Below are 20,465 nucleotides of genomic sequence, written 5' to 3'. Positions count from 1 at the left end.
CGGATACTTCTAGAACGTTCACAGACCCTAAGTGAAGAACACCACTCATGGTTCCCCACAGCCACAAGAAAGCCTCCATAAAGCACTGAACTAACTCTCCTGGGGAGGTGGGGCAAGGTGGCATGCAAGAATCCACCAAGACACTTCCAAAACCCTGTCCTAGTTATGGAGGGTGACATTTCTTCCTCCTTCTCCATTCCCTTCTGTATTGATCATGCACCCAAGGGAGACCTGAAGACTCCAGCAGGGCAAGGCCTTTTTTTTTTTTTTTTTTATTTGCATATTCATTTCCCCCAACCCCTAGCTAATCTGTCAGCTTGGGCACACAGGGGGCACTGTGCTCTGAACATCAGGCTTCCTGGGTTACTACACAGACTCAAGGCCAGTCATTTTCCTCCACCAACTAAACACCAAGCTACTTGTTGGGAGTGACAGACGCCAGTTTCCATACTTTCTACTGTTCGTGGCACGCTAAGTTCCCACTCATGGCCCTGCTGAGAGTAAGAGCCCAGAGGCTGAAAATTCATCTCTCGCCCTGCTCCAACCTCATCGAAAGGGCCGGCTGTTGGCAGTGGTCAGAGATGTCCAAAGAATGAAATCGATTCCATTAGGTGCTCAAATGTATGACGCATGAATGGAACCCTGTCTCCATCCCACATCTACCAGAGCCAGAAGGGGGCCCAGGAGCCTGTGTGTTCTGAATAAGACTGCCCTTCCCCCAACCACATCACCTTTGGTAGAGTGAAGAAGGCCTTAGGAGCTCCACATGTTGCTGGAAGGCCCTCATCTCTCCTCCCCACGCTTACTCTTCACCACCATTATTTGCCTAGAGAGCATCAGGACCCATCTTATCTTTAAGGCTTTATTTTGATTTGCCTCAGTGGCTCCAAACAGTTCAGGCCCCCAGGCCATCCCTTATCTCCCAGACTGGAAAGCCCTTATAGATCTTTATGGCCCTCTCCACCCTTTATTTTTCCCCACAGCACCTGACAAATAGTAAGGCCGATTCACTCAGGTTGTTAGACTTCTCCAACTGAGGGTGAGGTGTCTTGTTACATTTGTTAACCGCTCTGCTCCCAGCATAGAAGGTATCTGGCATACAGTAGGTGCTTAATAAGTACATGTCCCAGGAATGCATGAACAAACAAAGCATCTCCGATGCCCTGTGTTTTGTGGGACTCAGTGTCCACTGCAGACCAGTTAGTCTTGTCACTACCTTCCCATCAAGGGCCTCAATTACAGCCCTCCTGCAACCCCCTCCCCCACAGTGGCTTATCACAACTCTCCGGCACTTTCAGAACACGGGCTTTGGAGACACACAGGCTCGGGGTTGCATCCTGGTGCTGCCACCTGGAGGTTTTTAGCACCTCTATACCTCAGCTTTGCCTATTTGTAAAACTGGGGCTTTGTGGTCAAGTGGATTAAATGGAAGGCTTGTGTAAAGGACTCCGCACAGCTCCAGGCACCCAGTTAAGTGCGCAGTAAAGGATAGTGGGCAAGCAGGGAGGCCACAGAGCGGGGTGGGGAGGCACAAAGAGGCTTCATCTGCCTTCCGTCTGCTGTGGGTTGGTAGCGGATGCCTGGAGCCCTGTGCTAAAATGGATTCTGGGCAGGCACTGAGCTCAGGGAGGAGTCCCGCAATTGATTAATGATGTCTGCCATGGGCATGGGTGCTGGAGGGTGTGGAAGAACAAGAAGAGTAGCAGACCCAGGCCACACATTTGCCATCCTGAACTACAACTTGCGCCACGGCTCCTTTCCTTTTGTACGTCTTGACTGCTTTCAAGAGTAAGAGCTCCTCTCTTTCCAGGAGCTCTTCCCTGACCTCACAGTTCTTCACATGCCCCCCCCCCTCCCGAAAAGGGTAAGGTTTGCTCCTCTGAGCCCCCACACCTTTTCTGTGCTGTTCCTTTGTTAGTCACCGTATAGCATTTTGGATGATTTTTTTTAACTTTCAGATCTCCTGTCTGTATATATGAGCTGAAAAATGCCTTCAGGGAAGGTTTTGCCTTTGAGAACGGATGTGGTGAAATGAACGTGGTGCGCTGGAGTAGGAATCAGAAAATTTGACCTTGCTGTGTGAGTTTGAGCCCATTGGCTTGCCTCTCTGAGCCTCAGTTTCCCCGAATGAAAATGGGAACCTTGAGTAAGCCGCCTTCCCGCCCGCTGTATTGCAGCATTTCATAAGGCTCCGTAGAGAGTAAAAGCGTTCGTGTTGTGGTTGCATACCCCTTGTGCTCTCTTTCTGCGGCTAAAACTGGAGCTTCTGCAGATATATGTTGATTTCAGCAAAGGAGTAGGCAGAAGAGAGCCTCAAATGGGAGCAATAGGCACTCTGGACGCCCTGACGGCAGAGTCTGGAGAACGGAAAAGCCAACTTTTCTCCCCTTGTGCTTGCAATTGGGGAAGAGTGAGGAGCCGGGAAAGGTAAATGCTGTCATCTGCTGGTCATTTCCTGTGTAGCAGCATCAAATTAATAGTTTTGCAAAGCTCTCGTTCAAAGTTAGCTAAGGACCTGGAGGGAGGAGGAGGCATTTGCTGAGCACCTACTGGTTATAAGGGACTATCTTCAAGGATGCTATGAACAGAGATATGACCTAGCCCTGGATGCTGCCAATAAGGAGAACACGGACCGCAGGGAGCCAGGGCCGCCTCCCTGTGCCTGTGTGCCTCCAGCACACCCTTTGACCTCTCTGAGCTTCAGGTTTCTCATCAGGTGCGTGGACTAGGATGGTCTCCAAGGATCTTGAAAGATGAAGAGAATATTACAGATGGGCACTGGGAAGGAAAGGAGGAGGGCATTAAGAGAAGCCCTTGGAAAGTCTGACAGATGTCCTCTTCCCTTGTGCCCGTGTTTGTGACACCGTGGGCTGGGCTCCAGATCGCTAAGCACCTGCCCTCCTCTGACTTCTGTTCAGGGGAAGGGACAGTGGAGTCGGAAAGACTTCTTGAAGGAAGACTGGAACCAACGCCTGTGTTGTCCCCACCAGTTTTAAGAAATGGAACCATATAGTTGCCTCTGAAGTCACCCATTATATGAATATATTATCATTTCTTTTTTTTTTTTAATTTTTTTCAACGTTTTTTATTTATTTTTGGGACAGAGAGAGACAGAGCATGAACGGGGGAGGGGCAGAGAGAGAGGGAGACACAGAATCGGAAACAGGCTCCAGGCTCTGAGCCATCAGCCCAGAGCCTGACGCGGGGCTCGAACTCCCGGACCGCGAGATCGTGACCTGGCTGAAGTCAGACGCTTAACCGACTGCGCCACCCAGGCGCCCCTTATTTCTTTATACATTCTGCTGTGGATGGCATTTGAATTGTTTCCTATTGTTCCCAGGCTTTTACTGCTTTGGACCTCCATGCACATATATTTCTGTCAAGTATGACCCAGGGGGTGGAATTGTTGGGTTGGAGACCATGTGCATTTTCAACTTTACGGTTAATTACAATTCATTATCCCAAGAGATCGCAGCGATGGGAACTCACATTGGAAGTGTGTGTAAGTTCCCATTACTCCAAATTCACTGCAAGTACTTGATGCTATCAGCTTTTCTACAGTTTTGCTGATTTGGTGGGGGCAAAATGGTGTATTACTGGGTTTTTTCATTCATTTCTCCCCAATCAATAATGAGCATGTTTTCTTACATTTGTTCTTTTGCATTCCTTCTCTGAAATGCTTATTTCTGTTTTTCTGTTTTGTCTTTTCTTATTAATCTGTAGGAGTTTTAAAATATATTTGAGATACAACTCTTTTATCATCTATGTATATTGGAAAATGTTTATCCCCCTCTGTAGCCCTCCTTTCCACCTTCTTATAAATGTCTTTTGCAGGAGAGAAGTTATTAATGGTAATGCAGTTGTAGCAGGCAGACTTCTAAGATGACCACCATGCCCATCACCCTGGTATAATGTCCCCCCACTGGAGTTATGGAATATGATAGGTATCATTGGGGATCATGTTCTAGTCTGTGGGAAAAGGAATTTTGCAGATATGGCTGTGATTACTACTCAGCTGAGTATGAGTTAACCAAGTGGGATGTTATCCAGTTGGGCCTGACCAAGTCACATGGTCCCTTCAAGCCTGAGTCTAGAGATCAGAAACGGAAAAGGTCAGAGATTTGAAGCATGAGAGATTTGATGTACCATTGCTGGCTTTGAAGATGGAGGGGCTCCATGACAATGAAGGTGGTCTCCAGGAAACTAATAGATCTTGATGGACAGCCACCGAGGACCCAAGGACCTCAGTCTTACCACCTCAAGGAGCTAAATCTGCCACAACTCCGTGAGCTCGGAAGAGGACCCAGAGTGCCAGAGGACCCAGAGACCACAGCCCAGTCCATTCCTTGCTTTCGGCCTGTGAAACCCTGAGCAGGGAACCCAGCCATGCCGTGCGTGGGTTTCTGGGCAACTCATCTGTGAGCCAACAAATGAGTGTGCTTTTAAGCTCTGCTGAATTTATTGTGCAGCAATAGAAAACAAACACAGTGGTTGTATTTATCAGCATTTTCTTATATTTATCTCACTTTCTGAGTTAAAAAAATCATTCTCTACACCGAGGTCGTGAAGATACTCTTCTAAAATTGTTACAGTTTTGCTTTTTCACATTTAAGTATTCCAACTTCCTAAAATTGATTTCTCCCCTTGCTGTGAAGTAGAGCTCGGACTCCATTATTCCCCACTTTGGGTAAAAATTTGTCCTGAGACTACTTATTGACTAGTCCATTATTTCCTCATAGATCTGCAAGTGCCGTCTGGTCATGAAGGCGATTTCCGAACAAACGAAGGTCTGTGTCTGGCCTCTTTATTTTGTGTCATTGTTAATTTGTCTATCTTTGCAACAGAGCCACACTGTGTTAATTGCTATAGCTTTCTAGTAATTCTAGACAGAATTCTAGTTATGTCTGGTGAAATAACATGCCCATCTTGTTCTTCAAGAGTGTCTTGGCTTTTGGCTCTTGCAAATAGATTTGAGACGGTTTATCAAATTTCATAGGAAAACCCGTTAGGATTTATATCGGAATCATAATATTATATCTCTAAATCAGTTGGAGGAGAGATTGGCATCTTTAAGATACTGAATATTACAATCTATGCCTATGGTCTATGCCTCCTTTACTTGTCTTCCTATCTTTCCTAAAGACTTAAAATTTTTCCAGTTACACATCTTTCCCAAAATTTGTTTCTAGGTACCTTCTATCTCTTATTTCAACTATGAATGGCATCTCCTAAAAATACATCTTTTCTGTTTGTGACTGGTGAATGGAAATGCAAGCCATTTTTATATTCTCATTTTGTAGCCCACAACCTTGATAAATATTCTTATTCATTCAAATAACTCAGTTGTAGATTCTCTTTGGTTTAATTTCTTGAATGGGTATAAGACAATGCGGATTTGGTAATTTGTGTCTTTCAAGGAAATTCATTTCATCTACGTTGTCAAGTTTGTTGACATCAAGTTGTTTATAATATTCCTTTATTATCTTTTTAAAAATGTTTAATGTTTAATTTAATTTTGAGAGAGAGAGAGAGTGCAAGCCGGGGAGGGGCAGAGAGAGGGAGACACAGCCTCCGAAGCAGGCTCCAGACTCCCAGCTGACAGCACAGAGCCTGATGCAAGGCTTGAACTCACGAACCGTGAGATCATGACCCAAGCCAAAGTGGGATGCTCAACTGACTGAGCCACCAAGGCGCCCCCCCCCTTTTTTTTTGAGAGAGAGAGAGCAAGCGAGAGTGAGCATGTCAGCAGGGGAGAGGGGCAGAGGGAGAGAGAGAGGATCTTAATCATGTCCTACACTCAGTGCAGAGCCTGACACAGGACTTAATCCCACGACCCTGAGATCATGACCTGAGCCGTAATCGAGAGTTGGAAGCTCACCCGACTGAGCCACCCAGGTGCCCCCTTTATTATCTTTTTAATATCTGTAGGGTTTAACTGTTATCTTCTTTTTATTCCCAATATTGGTAATTTTGATCTCTTCTTGATCAGTCTTGCCAGAATTTTTTGGTTTTGTCTTTGCTCGAGTTTTATCATCTATTTTCGCTGTGTGGTCCGTGAGTTTTTGGTTTTGCTATCTGGTTGCTCTGTTTACCTGTGATGATTAGGGGAGATTTAAAAATGATGTCATTGTCATCATTTTCCTACAACCTCACACTTTGATTTTTGAAGTGTATTTCAATGGGTGTAATGCTGTGTTGGCAGATTTTTTTTTTATTTTCAACACTTGAAATTTTTTTTTAACGTTTATTTATTTTTGAGACAGAGAGAGACAGAGCATGAATGGGGGAGGGTCAGAGAGAGAGGGAGACACAGAATCCGAAACAGGCTCCAGGCTCTGAGCTGTCAGCACAGAGCCTGATGTGGGGCTCGAACTCACGGACCGCGAGATCATGACCTGAGCCGAAGTCGACGCTTCACCGACTGAGCCACCCAGGCGCCCCTACTTTCAACACTTTAAAAGTGTCATTCCATGGGCTTCTGGGGTTGAAAATTTCTAAGTATGTATAAAATATGGTAAATCAATAAAGAAGAAATTATTGACTCCAAGGAAATTTTTATATGTATAAATTAGGAAAAATAATCATGGTATACTTCAAGATATATTATAATATATATTATATCCACAACCTAGTGATCCTTTTTTTTATACAAATGCTTGTTCCGTTTTTGGTTACCTCTCGGAGGACTGAAACACTGCCTCTCTCCACAATGTTGTGGGAAATTAATTATGTAGAATAATTTTCAAAAGTTTGGAAGGAGGGACTATGTAACACTTATTATAGTATCTTATTGTTCATTTGCTTATTTATGTCTTATTTTAAGCTCTCTGTTGGTAGGGGACATATCTTTTTAATTTTTTTTCTTTTGGTGAAGCCTTAATATATTTAAAAAAAATCTTTGTGTCTTCTGGAGCTAGAATGTACTGGAAGCATGTTATTGCTTTGAATTAACGATGTCACGTAGGTATTGAGATCACGTAAGGTGCAAGGGAACTAACGTTTCTTGAGCACCTACTGTGTGTCCAAGATTATGGGAGAGTGTCTTGGAATTTGGTTGAGGTTGAGGATAGAGACAGGTGACAGAAATGTTCAGAGCGGGCCTTCAAAGGAGGGGAATTTGCTGTGTGTTGCTGGCCATGGAGTATGTTTTTCTCCACCCGGGAGTCACAGGGGAAGGTGTAGCCTTCACTGGTCAGATGTGGGGCTTAGTGACCAAAACCCTTGTGAATCGTGCTGGTGCGCGAAATCAAGATCCGCACGGAGGGTGGATTAGACCCGAAGTGCCTGGAGAAAAGAAGGTTCAGGAGGACACGGTTTTTTTTTTAATTTATTTTTGGGGGGACAGAGAGAGACAGAGCATGAACGAGCGAGGGGCAGAGAGAGAGGGAGACACAGAATCGGAAACAGGCTCCAGGCTCCGAGCCATCAGCCCAGAGCCCGACGCGGGGCTCGAACTCACGGACCGCGAGATCGTGACCTGGCTGAAGTCGGACGCTTAACCGACTGCGCCACCCAGGCGCCCCAGGAGAACACGGTTTTTACTGAAGTCTTTGAAAGGCTGCCGTGCTGTGTGGAAGATGGCGCAGACTTGTGGGAAGGTCACGGCTGTGTCCTGTGGGCAGAGATTTGAGGGAGACAGGTTTTGCTTCGAGCTTGTCATTACGGCACGCCATTTGTAAATAGAGTGGACTGCGTCGAGAAGGACCGAGCTCCCCGTCTCTGGAAGTACACAAGCAGAACTCGGCTGGCCATCATGACATGACTCTTGCATTAAGAAGGATGTTGACAGCTGACTCTGGGGTCCCTACACTTTTGACTGAGGCTGAGAAAGGCAGTCTCGTCACCTCAGGTTCTCAGCCAATTCATTCAGGCGCCGAGATAGCCGTTTTCGATTTAATAGAAGGTGTTCAGACCAACACTTGGGTGTCACACGGCACATCTAGAAAGAGAGACAGTAGGAGAGAAGAGGGAGAGGGATTGCTGCTGATGACCCAGAGCTCAGACACCAAGAGTCAGTAACACTCCATCTGGACCAGCTGTTTATACATCACTCTCCCTTAAGGGCTGTATCCAGTAGGGTCTCTATAGGACACAGAGTCACCTCGGGTGACACCCGTGAAGATGCTCTAATAGATTACTGGCAGAGATGTGGGTGGGGGAGGGAAACAGGCAGGAAATGGAGAGGCTCCAGAGACTAGCCACAGTGGGAAGCCTTTACTACCCCCAGGCTGCTGGGATCAGAAGAGGAGACTGTGTTCTGGACCCCTTGAGAGCCGGAGCCATGGAGGAGGATGTCTCCTGAGGGAAGTGCCATCATGGAGGTCACATCTGCCAATGGAGACATGTTTGTGAGGAAGGAGAGGAGCCAGGGAGGAATACCCCCGGGGCTTGCTCCTCTTGTCCTCCAGAACCCCCCCCCCCCCCCGGGCCTCCTTTTGGTCAAGCTGATCAGAAACCAGAGGCAGAGGAGCCAGGAAGACTCAGTCTACAAGGATGAGCCTCCCCAAGTTCATAGCAGAAAGGGGAAGAGAGACGTGGGGGGGAGGGGTGACAAACAGAATGGCCAGCGGGAGGGCTCCTTTCCCCACCCTTTGGGGCAGAGGCTACGGGCTGCCCCACGATCTCCTGGACCAGAATGCAGACACATCAGAAGATGAGGGCAGGACCTCAACAAGACAGAGAAACTAGAATGAGTGAGCCTGGTCCCCAAAGCCCCAGGACTGCTGCCCTCTCTCCAGAGGGTACCATTAGGATTGTTACAGGAGAGAGACCCAAACAAAGCAGTGCTGGCTCAGAGCTGTCAACCTGGGCCCCCCACCCAGACTATTACAACCTTTTGTGGCTTTTGACAAGGACAGAGTCCCCATTTTCCAGGAAGCTTTAAGAGCCTCCTGCATGTTTTTACAGCATGCCACAGGGATCTAGTCACCTTCTTGCCTAGGACCCCCGGCCCCGAGACCGCTCAGAGCAACTGCAACCTTGCACTAAGAAGCTCTCTTCCAGCGCCGGCATCCTTCCAGTGCTTTCTGCAGAGTGCTGGTGTCAGCCCCGAGCAGGGTGGGCAGGCCGCGCCCCAACCTCTCTGCCCTGCACAGCCCACGGGAGAATGACTGCTGGCAAGAATCACTTCCTGCCGGCTGCCCAGATGAGAAGAGATGGCCCGCGTTGCAAGCACCATCTCAAGTTCTCTGTGACTCCAGTGAGCCTCCCCCTAGAAGCAGCAGGGGAGACAGAAGAAAAGAAGATAGGTTCCCCCCACCCCCCCCCCCAAGCCTCCTGCCTTGGTTAGGCAACAAAGCCCGTACAATTTGCCCAAATTACTGGCAATCCTATTTTGTACTGGTATTTCTTCAAGTTGCAAAGCAACTTCACACGGAATTTCACCCCGGCGGAGAAGTTTGGCAGAAGCAGATTCCATTCCCATTTTGCAGGTGGAGAAACTAAGGTTTAGAGGAGGACGGTATCTTACCCAGTGACACACAGATGTACCCAGTAGCCAACAGGCTAGGAGTGAAACCTGATTTCTGGTATTTATGCCAGAGGACCTTCCCCTTGTCCCGGAGAGCCCCACGTGATGAAAGAAAAGGTCCCTCATGAGTGGGCATTTTAAGAAGTGACACATAGAAAATTCTGACCTTCTCCCTCTGTGCTGCCTTGGAACAGAGAGACAGTGGGTGCCCGATGGATACCTCATCGGGGCCAGTCAGGAGGTCAGAACCCGCCCGGCTCCGTAAGTGACAGAGAAAGTTTTGGACAGCTAGTCTAGATGCTCTCGGCCTGTGCCTTATGTACGACAAAGTGTTTTGAGGGGCCGGGGGTGGCCTGTGTGTTTGTGGCAGTGGGTGGATATACGAGGTGGGTCTGTGATGTGCGGTTATGCGTGTGTTTGTGTAGACCTGTGCGTGTGTGCGTGCGTGTGTGTGTGTGTGTGTGTGTGTGTGTGTGTGATGGGTCTGTGGCGTATTGTGCGTGGGTATACGGCGCGTGTATATGTGCTGTGGGTCTCCGCTGTGTGGCATTTGTCTGTGTGAGTGTGCACAGGGGGTCCTTCGGAGTCCGGTGGTGCGGTATGCGTGGGTATGTGTGTGGTGGGCGTGTTCTCATCGTGTGGATGGGTGTGTGCTGTGCCACGTGTGTGAGCCTGTGCGGTACAGTGTGTGGGAGCGCATGTAGGAGGGGAGGGCAGGTCTGGGACAAACACCATGCCTCTCGCAGCACCCGTGTTGTGGCTTCCCCGCACCCCCCCCTTGCCACGTGGCTCGGCGTGCCCAGCGAAGGCCTGTGTCAGCGTGTGTCCACAGGGGCTTCTTTTGTTTTAAATAAGGCCCAAATGCTTGGCACGGGCGGGGGCTTCACGCTGGCCTCATCCCGACCGCGGGTCTCCCTCTGGGCCCCCCTGAGCTCCAGGGGCTCTTACACCCGCAGGAGAACCTCCTCCCTGCCCAGGACAGGGAGAAGCTGTTCCCCTAGCTTGACCCAGAATAGCCATGTCAACAACTCTATGTCCCTCCCACCCCTGCAAAAAGTCAGAACTACCGCCAGATGCCGGCCATCTCCAACCTTAACCCTGCTTGTCGGGGCTCGGAGGAGGGGGTCCGGAGGCCTCCTCAGCTGTTTTCCTCCCTGGGAAGCCTGTCCAGACCTCCCTCATTCAGCCTGCAGTGTTTGCCCCCTCCGCCCCACCGCAATCCTGACCCCTTCACGGATGTCTCCTTTTTCTCTTTTGTCGGCGTAACACTCGCACCTTCTAATGCTGCTTACTTTACAGCCAGTGTGCTCCCTCTTGGTCCCCCTCAGAGGAACATAAGCTCCGTGAGGGCAGGGATCCGTTTTGTCTTTCACGTGCCTGGAGGAGCCTGGAGGGGCTGGAAAAGTGTGTGTGGAAGGAAGAGGGGAAGGCGGGTGGGCGGGGCTTAGCCTCTACATTCCACCTGGGCTTGGGCTGTGGTGAGGGTCTGGGCGTAGCTCCCTTCCTCTTGCTGTCCCCCCACTCACCACCCAGGGACAGCCAGGGGCCAGAGGACAGCCTCCGGGGCCGCGGCTGGGAGGCCTGTCAACTTGGCAGCCACCTGGCCTGATGGAAGGGACAGCTGTGCGTGGGGGGAGGGGGGAAGGAAGAAGAGCGTGTTCAGTTTCTAGGGACGGAACTACTGCCTGGGATGCACTTAATTTAGCCCAAGTCCGGGGAGGTGGGCAGATTAAGGCACGTTGCGTGTAGTTCTTTCCCGAAGCCAGGAGCCAGGGTTTGGTTTAAGTGTGTTACTGGCCAAAGGGGCCCGAAGCCAACCGCAGAGACGGGTGAGGTAAACACCCACTTGGGTCAGTCCTACCTCCAGCAGCACAGGACAGCCTGACCTCGCCTTCCCCAGGGCCACGTTGAGCCAGAGGAGGCGGCATGCCTGTCTCCCCTCAGCGTCACAGCCTGCAACTCCCTTCCGTAGGTATGGCTGGTCTCATTGGGTTCCGCAACCACCTGCCAGGGAGATAAAGTTTCCATTTTAAGGATGGAGAGGGAAGCTGCTAGGGCAGAATAAGCTTGCAGGGGCCGTAGGGGGCAGCTGGAACAAGGGCCCCAGCTCCAGCCCTCGCTCTTCAGTCCCCTGCCCATTTGATGGAAGGAGACCGACCCACTCATCTCCTTCCCCAACTGTAGAATGGGCCCACAGGGGAGGCAGAACATCCCCTCCAAGCCTGCACTCAGGCGCCACGCTGATGTCAAGAAGGCAGAGCGAGCCCAAACTGGGAATCACAAGATCTGGGTTTGATCCCTGGTGCGGCTGCAGATTGGGCAAGCCACTGCTGATCCCTGGGACTCAGTTTCCCCACCTAAACAGGCCAAGCCCTGTCCAGTTGATGGTGTTCAGGAGGGCTTTGGTGGGGGCTCAGGCACATTAGGCTTCATACATCACAGTATGTGATGGAGCTTCAGAGGCTCCCACGGGAGCTTGTTCTCACCCTTTTCCTCCTTCCCACTTTCCTTCTCTTCCCATCTCCTTGTCCCTCAGCCCCGGGGCCACGGGATCTGAATAAAGGCCAAAGCAAGTCAGACTCTCCAGGACGCACTGCCCAGCCGCTGCCCCGGCAAGCAGGTGATGTGCTGTTTCGCAATCATAGTCCCCATGAGAGGACTAGCACTTTATGGGGAGGACTCTGGTTGGGACTCTGCTCACCCCAAGGGTTGATTGATGATGGAGGGGCTTTTGGCTTTTGCTGCTGTGCACTCTGACTTACTTCACTTAGCATAACACCCTCTAGCTCCATCCACATTGATGCAAGTGGCAAGGACTCATTATTATTATTTTTTAACGTTTATTCATTTTTGAGAGAGAGAGACAGAGCATGAACGGGGGAGGGTCAGAGAGAGGGAGACACAGAATCTGAAACAGGCTCCAGGCTCTGAGCTGTCAGCACAGAGCCCGACGCGGGGCTCGAACTCACGGAGTGCGAGATCATGACCTGAGCTGAAGTCGGCCGCCCAACCGACTGAGCCACTCAGGGGCCCCAGGACTCATTATTTTTTACGGCTGAGTAATATTACAGTGTGTGTGTGTGTGTGTGTGTGTGCGTGTGTGTGTATATACACACACAACTTCTTTATCCATTCTTTTACGGATGGATAGTTGGGTTACTTCCATATCTTGGCCCTTGTAAATAATGTTGTGATAAACATAGGGGTGCATGTATCTTTTTAAATTAATATTTGTATATTCAATGGGTAAATACCCAGTGGTGGATAATATAGCAATTCTCTTTTTAATTTTTTTTAATTTTTAATTTTTGGAGGAACCTCCCTACTGTTTTCCATAGTGGCTGTACCCCCCCAGCAGTGGACAAGGGTTCCTTTTTCTCCACATGCTCACCGACACTTGGTTGTTTCTTGTTGCTTTGATTCCGGCCCTTCTGACAGGTGTGAGGTGACATCTCATTGTGGTCAATCGATTTACGTTTCCCTGATGATGAGTGATGTTGAGTATCCTTTCATGTGTCTGCTGGTCATCTCTGTGTCTTCTTTGGAAAAATGTCTATGCAGGCCCTCTGCTCGTTTTTTAATCAGATTTTTTCTTAATGTGTATTTACTGTGAGGGGGGGAAGGGGCAGAAAGAGAGGGAGAGAGAGAATCCCAAGCAGGCTCCATGCTGTCGGCACAGAGCCCAAATTGGGGTTCGATCTCACATCATGACCTAAGCCAAAATCAAGAGTTGGGTGCTTAACCGAAGGTGCCCTCAAACTGTTTGTGTTTTTGGTGTTGAGTTGTATGTAAAGACTTGATTTTCAGCCTGGTTCATGATAAGCACCCAACACGAGGTCACTGCTGGAATTACTATTATTATTAGAGCCCCTATCTCAAGATGTCAAAGCTGAGGCTTAGAGTTGAGGTGACTTTTCCAAGGTGACCCAGTTGGTATTGAAGGATAATTGGGGTCATGACTATTTCAAGCCAAAATGTAGACTTTGAAACAGAGGAAGAGGGCAGAGGGCAGTTCTTTGAGGAAATGGGGGTGCCTAGTTGGTTATGGGGGGTCCTGCGGGCACCTGGACCTGAGGCTCTACAGAAGGGCAGTCCTGGCTAGGACACGAGACACAGGACATGGGGACATCGCAACAGAGGGACAGAGGGAGGATGGAGGTGTTGGGAAGGGGAAGGCCCCAGAGGCAACACAGGTGTTTTTCTCACCTGGAAAATGAAGTGACGACATCGTCGCTGGAAGCAGGTCTAGCAGCTGGCCCCGAACCAGAAGCAAGCACCAGTAGTGGGCACAGGCTTCCGGGAGCCTCAGGCAAGACACAGTGGTCTTAGAGTCAGTGCTGCCCCCTAGGCCGGGGTTCAGGGCCCTGCCCATCCCAGAAGGAGCCCCCAGGGGCCCCAGCATCTCAGCAGGATTACTCATCCAACAGCCTTGTCTGTCCAATGGGGAAGCTGGGGCCCAGATGGACGATAAGTGACCTGCTCAGGGTCCCTCTGCAGAGCCACGTTGGAGCCCAGATCCCATTCTCTGTCCAACGCTCCCGCATTGCCCCCACACCAAAAACCTAGATGGGGAGAAGCAACAGGGAGCTCTGGGGACCCGGTTCTCTAAAGACCCCAGGTCTCCAGTCCCTTCTAGGACTTCTCCCCTGTCCTGGGATCCCACCATTAGAGACAAGTTCCCTGGGAGGAAAGGACAGCTCTTCATATTTGGACTTAGTTTGTAATTACAGGCAGAGATTGCATAGAGTCAAAATTACCCTTGAAAACAGCTTAGGAGACACCTGGTGGACCCCTCCACGCAGTCCTTCAACAAACCCGTGACGGCAGGCGTTCCCCCGCCTTGGCTCAGAACCCAGTTTCTTTGGTGGACACCAGCTTCGGTGGATGAGGTCACTCATGAAAAGTCCCCTTATGTTCATTTGGAATCACTCCCAGCACAAAAAGGGACAGTCCTGTGCCAGGGACTGGGGACCTGGCCGAGAACGACAGATTCTGCCACCCCATCACACGCTCCATCCCGGCACACTGGGATGGTGGGGTCCGCCCCACTAGCTCAATCAGGATCTCCTCGGACTCAACCCTGAAAGGGCATACACACATCTGTGGCTGATGTGGGCTCAGTATCCGGATGGGGATAAATCACGCAGCTGCCCTGCATGCTCCCGGGCAGGTGACTGACCTGGTCCTTACCAGGCCCCATGGTTGGCTGGAGAAAGGGCATAGTGGGCTCAGAGGTCATCAGAACATCAAAACTGGGATCAAACCCTGGCTTTGTCATTTCCTATTTCCATGAATAAGTCAAGATTCTCACCCTCTCTTCTCCATTTCCGTATTTGTCAGAGAGAAAAAGTGAGATGACGGAGGATAAAATAAAGCAAGCTTTTCATGTAACAGGCATCCAGAAAATGGTAGTGAGCACACACACGAGCACGTGCACCCACATGCACACCCCTCTGCTGGGGGTGGTGATGATGGGGTGATGATGGGGAAGAGAGGTCAAAAGGCCAGCACCCCAGGAGGCAGTTGGAAGAGGCAAGCAGAGACTTGGGGGGAGGAGGAAGCTGGGGAGGCTTAGAGGTGGGGTTGCTGTTGAACTAAGAGGCCCCAGTTCCAAGCCTAGTTCCGCTCCACCACACTGGCCAGAGTGTATCTTGAAAAGCCCACCCAGCCAGGGGGCAGAGGGGCAGACAAAAATCCGAGCATCAAAGCTGGGCCCGAGGTTTTCCGCCAAACGAAGAGCAGCAGGAAATGTGTCCCCCAGTTGAAAGGCCCCCAAAACCTCGTGGGTCTGAGCTCCTTAAGGCTTCAGAGAACTGGGTCGAGTGGCTGGGAGACGTCTGGATTCCATCCAGACCCCTGGCTAGCGCTGCTCCGCAGTCCATTTGACTCATGTCGGGGGAAGAGAGAAGAGAAAACGGAGGCAGGGAGGGGAAGCCACGCAGCTGTTCCTGAGCTGGGGGCCTCGGAAATTTGAGCCGAGCCACAGGCAGCCGGCAGGCAGGAGAGGGCCTCTTGGAAGCCTACTTCTGAGGCTCTGGCCCAGCCTTGCCAGCAGCCTCGGGATTAGCTCAGCAGCCTTCTCTGAGCTCTGAACATCTGCAGCCTAGAGTCCACTTCCTTCTTTCCCAGCCCCATGGGGCAGCCCCCTGGAATGGGGACTGGGGGGGGGGCAGACAGCTGCGACCTGGAAAAGGGAGGGTGGGGGGGGGGGCCCTGGCTGGCCTAAGACTTGGTTTAGGGCACAGCAGTGGTATAGGAATCACCCGGGGCCTCATTCCAGAAATGCTTTCCCCTTTCCCCATCTTGGGAGCCTGAAGGAGAAGGAGGTGAGGGGGAAAGGAAGGGAAATAGTATCTGCACAGACCCACTGGACACCAGGGGGATTCTGGGTACTTTACCTGATACTTAAAACTATGTCAAGATCGGTCTTGTTATTTCTGTCCTTCGTTTGAGAAAAAGGCTCAGAGAGGTTAAGTAACTTGCCCACAGTAACCCAGTTAAGTTAGTAGCAAAGTCCAGATTAAAAGCCAGGGCAGTCTAATTCTAAATCCTGAGCCTTCTCTTTATCCAGGGCCCAAAGAATTAGGACCAGGCAGGTGGGAACAGAATCGGCGGCTGGGACTACCTTATCTACCTGATGGAGGCCCAGTGGAACCATTGGCTGCATCACTAGGGGAGGGCACCGAGGACGAGGGAGGAGGCAACAGGCTTTGCCAATTGCTCCTGGACTATTGTGCCCAGTTCTCACATCGCGATGTGTTCAGAGGAAAAGAGCAGGTAGGTAAGAAGTCAGCTCACCAAGTCATGGGAGGCTCAGCTGAAAAAACTGGGGCTACATAACTTAGCGAAGACTTGGGGGAGGCTGGGTTGTTGCTGGCCCCGAGCAGATTGACTTGCTCTGTGGGACCCAGTCAGCCAGGATAGGCGAGGCATTGCTGCTGTAACGAACAATCCCCAAATCTCAGGCTTACCCAGCTAAGACTTATTTCTTGCACCCAGCACAGATCAGGGCAGTTTTGAGAGGGGGGGCTCTGCTCGTCCTGGTCACTTGGAGGGGGGTCCAAGCCAAGTGGGTTTTCCTCCAGACAGACATGAGCCCCCCAAACCCTGCAGCATAGGAATGTGGTGAACTTTACACTGGCTTTTAAAGTGCCTGTTCACGTTTCCTTGGTTAGAGGAAGTCATGTGGGAATACCTAATTTCAGGAGGCCAGGAAGTACAATCCTACCCAGTGCCCAAGAGCAGGTGGAAATGTTTGACGGGCAGCACCAACAACTATCTCAGGCCCTAAAGGGGTGACTGAGTGTGGGTGGATGTACTCAGAAGTCAACTTTAAGTTCATTTAAGCATGATCTTCCTGGGAAAATAGTGAGTACCCGCCAATAGATGTGTGCAAACCAAGGCAGGATAGGTGCCCTGCAGGAAGGCGGGGGAAGAGACTCCCCTGTCACTGGGGTGATGGGAGGTGGCCTGTTTGGCAGTGAAGAGCAGTAGTGGTTGAGGCCTAGGGCTCTGAAACCAGAGGTTCCTGATTTCAAATCCCGTTCTGTCTTACTAGCTGTGTCACTTTGTGCAGATCACCTAACATCTCTGGACTCCAGTCCACTCCTCTGTTACGTGGGGGCATAATAACTCCATAGATTGTGGTGAAGGTTAAATGAGATAATATATGTGAAGCCTGTAGCACACCACACCTGGCACATGGGAAGCTCTAATCAAGTCAGCTGCTTTTACTGTTAAGTTCATTTTCCCCCCGAGATCCTATGACCCACTGCTCAAGGAATCTTTGGCAGTGTACTTTCTGGGCCTGTCACGTCCCTAAGACATTAGTCAGTGGCCAGGGCAGGGTTGGGAGGGTTCTGTGTGCTGGCTGAGCAGGCTGATCTTTCTCCACTACTGTCATGTGGTCTATGGAGGTAGGGTGCTTTCTGGAGCCTTCTCTAACCCCCCCCCCCTCCTCCTGCCTCCAAGCCTGACTGCAAAGCATTTACTCTCTTCAGTTCATCCCCCAATCTGCCCTGATAACCACTGAGCTAATGTATGTCTCCATGAGTTTGCCTTTTCCACAATGTCATATAAATGAGCCAGACAGTAGGTAGCCTTTCTGCTGTCTCTTTAAAAAAAATTTTTTTTTCATGTTTATTTATTTTGAGAGAGAGAGAGAAAGAGAGAGAGAGAGAGAGAGAGAGAATGTGTGCACATGAGCGGAGGAGGGGCAGAGAGAGAGGGAGAGAGAATCCCAAGCAGGTTCTGTGCTGTCAGAGCAAGCCCCCTGTGGGGCTGAAACCCACAAATTGGGAGGTCATGACCTGAGCCGAAACCAAGAGTTTGAGGCTTAACTGACTGAGTCACCCAGGCGCCCCTCTGCTGTCTTTTAATTAATCTACTTTATTGAAGTTGAGTCCTAATGGATGGGAGATTTCTGACTCCCCTCCCCCTTCTCCCTGGCCAGCTATATCGCTGGTATTTGACCCTCGGTTGCTGTCTTTGTACCTCTAACCGCAGTCCATAGACCTTCAGCTGTCGACAGTATCCCTAAGGCTCCCCGCTTCATGAGACAAAGCTATCAGTGTTTGCATAAGCTTGAAAACGACCGTTGTAGAGACATCAGGAAGAGGTGTAGCCAAGGGAGATCGTGCGTTTCAGAAATGAGCACTGCAGGAGCGTAGAAAGGAGGAGGAAGTCAGGAGAGGCTTCCTGGAAGAAGCAAGGTTTGAGGGGAGCCTTGTCCGCTTACTTTTCCGGGGGCTGCTGCGGGTGCTCTCCTGGTCTGTGAGCCCTGACCTGCAGTACCTGATCACAGACACCAGGGGGGAGGCGAGTGGCTTTGCTGGGACCTCCTCTGCTCTAGGGAAGGTAGGCAGCTCAGCTCTCCCCACCCCCATCCCTTAAAGCAGGGGGAGGTGGAGTGACCGCAGGCTCTCAGCTCTCAGCCCTTTACCCCGACAGAGGCTTGAATCCGTGACTGCCGTCTGAGCTGTAGTTTCCAGGCCCTCTGAGCATTGATACTGTCTCATCTGTACTCCCAGTTCTCCAAGTGTGGTCACTAGAACCCTCACGTGGGCATCAGCTTGTTAGACGTAGATTCCTGGGCCCTGCTCCCCAGCTCTCATCAGGAGATGGGGCCCGGGAATCTGCATGTTTGGTATTCAGCCCACCTTCCTTGTACACAGGAAAGACCGAGCACCTCAGTCAGGCTTGTCGTGATCTTAGCCCGCCAAGCCTCTTCGTGTTTTCTCCCTAGTTTCCGCAGCAGTTTCTAAATAAAGGGTCCGTGACTGGGGGAACATGGAATATTTGAAACCTGGAGATTCACAGGTCATACCACCATGTTAAAAGCTCTGTGGTAAAGAAGACTGCGTGACTTTGTTAAACGTAGCATTCCCCAAATTAACCTACCCTCAGGCCAGACCCGACTCTTGCCTCCGTAGCCCCTGTGGACATCATGCACTTTGCCACTTCTATACCTCCCCTTAACTCTCACCTGGACACACAGGCTTCAACTGACTCCTCCTTCCCCAGGAAGGCCTCCCAGATCTCTAACACTGCCCACCCCCAGCCCCACCCCCAGGGCTGGGGCGTCTCAGAGCTCTGGCAAATAACTCCACTTTATATCTTCTCTTTTGTCACTTCCAGGATGCTCTGCTGTGCCTATCTTAGTATAACAAAACTTATGCCCTCCCTTCATTCTTGGGGAGAAGTACAGGCACAGGATCTCCTGGAGGACATCTTCCAAGAGAGGAAAAGACCGGGCTCATTCCAGTCCTGCACAAGACGAGCCCATTCTGTAGCCAAAGCCCCAGCATGCTGGCCCCCGGTCCCTTCCCAGTTCACCATCTCAACAATCAAGGCTGCCCTGCCTCACTCGCCCCTGCCCTGGGCTGGCCTCCAGAGCAGCGAAGGTAACCGCTCGGAGAGGACCTAAGGGCATTGCCCCGGAAGTCGGAGACCGCCAGGATTCCCGTTCTCCACCCATTTATTTAGCCCGGTGGCTCCTGGCTTTTGGATTTCAAGGGCCTACAAGCAAACCCACCCCCACATTCCCAATCTAGAAGACTATATGAGGTTCCTAACTGTTAATATTTCCAAGAAACCCATTAAAATATTATCTGATCTGCACGTCGGTTTTCTCAAAAATGTTCCTGGAGCCTTTACATGGGAATCACTCATCATTTAAAAAAAACCACATTTTTTAATGCTTATTTATTTTTGAGAGAGAGAGACAGAGCACAAGCGGGGAAGTGGCGGGGGGGCGGGTGGGACACAGAATCTGAAACAGGTGTCAGCACAGCCCGATGCAGGGCTCGAACCCACGAGCTGTGAGGTCATGACCTGATGCTTAAGTCGGATGCTTAACTGAGCCATCCAGGTGCCCCGGGAATCACCCATCATTTAATAAAATGATCAAATACAATTTTTAAGGGGGCAACTGGGTGGCTCAGTCCATTAAGTGTTTGACTTCGGCTCAGTCACACGTTTACTGTAAATGTTGAAATGGGCCTTGAGCCTGTGGGCAATTGGAGACGCCGCCCTTTGGGCCGCGTGGTTAGATGCTGAAGGTTGGGAACCTGCATGGTGGGTGGAAGGAAGGGAGGAGTTGTAGTAAAATGCTTTCCTAGAGATAAACCCAAAGAAGGTCGTGATACAGCGATCCTATTTCTGAACAGCTGACCCAGGAAGCAACAGGCTGCCCGACAGTCGGAGACCGTGGAAAGAAGAGTGCGTGGAAGGAAGAGTGGCAAGAAATTACGGAGAGATCCTTTTAAACTGGACAGAGGAAAGATGTTCTCGGAATCAGAGATGCCCAAATATAGAAAGTGAGCTTCTCATTACTGCACACAGATGTTGAATCATCATTAGCCTGGGAGGTGATGGAGAGGATTACTACATTTGAGTAAAAATAAGGAAATTAAGTCGAAATAATGAAAGTCATTTTACGTTTACAGTACTTGACATTTATTAAGTTGTTTTGAAGGGGCCCCTGGGTGGCTCAGTC

The 20,465-nt window shown here is 50.4% G+C and overlaps 1 long non-coding RNA gene across 9 annotated transcripts in view; it reads left to right on the top strand.

The window, feature by feature from the left end:
• The window catches only part of LOC111557093, a 37,067-nt gene extending 16,759 nt beyond the window's left edge, over positions 1 to 20,308 (top strand). For 7 of the 9 annotated variants that reach the window (XR_002736848.2, XR_002736849.2, XR_006587043.1 and 4 more), the window contains one exon: positions 1,959 to 3,151. This is a non-coding gene — a long non-coding RNA (uncharacterized LOC111557093). Of the gene's footprint in view, positions 1 to 1,958; positions 3,152 to 12,005; positions 12,090 to 16,040; positions 16,247 to 20,136 lie in introns of those variants that run through there. The other 2 variants (XR_002736853.2, XR_006587045.1) reach the window with 2 other exon arrangements.
• Positions 20,309 to 20,465: the final 157 nt, after the last annotated feature.

This window comes from Felis catus, chromosome D2 (genome assembly GCF_018350175.1).
Source record: "Felis catus isolate Fca126 chromosome D2, F.catus_Fca126_mat1.0, whole genome shotgun sequence".
In the NCBI taxonomy this organism is placed as follows: domain Eukaryota; kingdom Metazoa; phylum Chordata; class Mammalia; order Carnivora; family Felidae; genus Felis; species Felis catus.
This window is presented reverse-complemented; position numbering and strand designations above follow the sequence as displayed.